Source organism: Apis dorsata, unplaced genomic scaffold (assembly GCF_000469605.1).
Source record: "Apis dorsata unplaced genomic scaffold, Apis dorsata 1.3 scaffold_170, whole genome shotgun sequence".
In the NCBI taxonomy this organism is placed as follows: domain Eukaryota; kingdom Metazoa; phylum Arthropoda; class Insecta; order Hymenoptera; family Apidae; genus Apis; species Apis dorsata.
The window spans coordinates 432661-434926 of NW_006263458.1; the positions used below are offsets into that span (position 1 = coordinate 432661).

At 33.8% G+C, this 2266-nt stretch overlaps 1 long non-coding RNA gene across 1 annotated transcript in view; it reads left to right on the top strand.

Moving 5' to 3' along the window:
* LOC116185412 overlaps window positions 1–2266 on the top strand; it is a 10102-nt gene that overhangs the window by 6599 nt on the left and 1237 nt on the right. The gene's annotated exons all lie outside the window — the stretch shown is intronic.

The window sequence follows — 2266 nt, forward strand, 5'->3', positions numbered from 1 at the left end:
TTGGGACAAACAGATTAGAAATTATTCGATTACATAAGAATCTATTTGCGCAGAAGTGTATCTATGGATGACAGGAGTGTAATCGACTCCTCGAATAATGTTTCTGTGATCAAAAGGTATGAACGACGTATGTACATACACCTTGTTTATCGTGTACACACAACTCCTCCGTTTTGTCTACGAACGGCGTGACGGGGCCGAGTGTCGTCGACAGAGTAATGACGAGATATCAAATATTTTACTTTAGAAACGCAAGGAATATTCCTACCCGACTGGCAAACAAAACATTCATTTTTTTTTTTTTTTTTCTTAAAAATGATTTACGTACGTACACCAACTGATACACACACATACAGACGCACATCCATCCAAACGAATTTTTCCAAAGAAAGTATTACTCGCAGAAAAAAAGAAAGAACGTTTTTGTACGAACATACATATATGTATATATGCGTGTATTACGCGAAGAAAGTTCGTGCAATACAAGATTTCTTTCTTTATTCCAAAGGAAACCGTATCACGTTTAAGTACGACGATCAAATACATCGATGCTACGCTTCGATCGTCGAGCGATAGATTTATTTTATAATATCGTGGACAATTTTATTGACAATCCGACGAGATGAAAGAGAATCCATGTTTTACGTCGCGATATATTTAACCGAGGGAAAGAGCAAGTAGGAAAAATATTATTGCGTATAAATGTACGAATGGGGTGAGAATCGTATAATTCGATAGAAAATGAAGTTACATCAATAATTTGCAGAATTGAAGAATATAAAAATATCTATTATTTTTTTTAAACATTAATTATAACAAATATAATACGAAACTCACCCCATAAATTTAACGCGTGTAAAAAAATTTATTCTCCTCCAATCGTAAGAAAAATCGTGTAAGAAAAAAAAAAAAACAACGTATGATATTTCTTGACTCGAGAGAATTTAAAAGTTCCAAAAAAACTATGTCACTTACACTAAATTCTGAAACACGTTACTTGTTACAGTCGCGACTTTTTTGATATTTGAATTTTATTCGAATTAAAAAAAAAAAAAAATCATTCAGAGAGAGGAGGAGGAAGAAAGAAAAGGGAAAAAAGGGATCGTCGATTCCTCGAGCAAGTACAATATCGCGTCCAACGAATTAATCGAACGAGAATCGACGATTCTCGAAATTCTTTTTCCTTCTTCCCACGCTTGATTATTATTCCCACGGACCATTGTCGCCACTTGTCGAGCGGAGTAAAGTATTTGATATTGATTCCCTTCGCGGGGAGGTGGTGGGTAGAGTATAAACGTGTAAAACAGCGTGTGAAAGAAGGGGAATCTATATTATATTTAATAATAAAACGTAGCGGTACGTTGAGCAATAATGCTGAAGAAAAAAAAAATAATAACGATACATATCAATAAATTGCCTGAATTGTCTGAATGTGGTGTGTGTGTGTGTGTGTGTGTGTGTGTGTGGTGTGGTATGCGTTTAAACGCGCACCGAACGAAACGTAAGATCATCGTCATCGTATAATTTCGAGGCTCGATACTTTTCGTTTCATTATATATGTGTGTATATATATACGTATATATATATATATATATATAGAGGGAGGATGAGAAGAAACATGCAAGCGAAACAGTGACTTCGACTCGATTTTTATCCGCCGCTGAATTTCACCAAGTGTACGAAAGGAAGAATTAAGAGAAATTAAATTTTTCTTTTCTTGTTTCTTTCTACGTAATTCCTGTGTTTCCATCGTCTCGAATATATGTTATTTCTCGTGAAATTCGATAAAATGAAACGCGAATTTTCCGAAAGTTGAATTTATAAAAAATCGAATTTGTTGTCGATATTTTAAATGTTCGCGAAGAAAGATTCGATTCGGGGAATACGTCGAGTTGTTGATGTAGTAGAACAAGCTACGCGAAATTGGGATAAGAAATAAAGGAGAATGGCAGAGGAAGCACGAACGAAATGAGAAGATAGGTTATGGGCATCTGTGCAAAGTGAAAAAGGGAGAAAAATTCATCGAAATCAAATTCTTTGAAGTTTTTATATTACAAAGAGAAATATAAAACGCTAATTTAACGTGTACATATACATATATATGCTGCTTACATTTTTACAAAAATTTTGAAAAACTTTATACCATATTCAACGAACGTTTTATTAATTAAAGCGATCAGCACACTATTTTTTTACGCGTAAGGGAAAGAAAAGAGAAGCTTCTTCAAACCGCATAAAATCAAAAAAAAAAAAAAAATAGTAATTT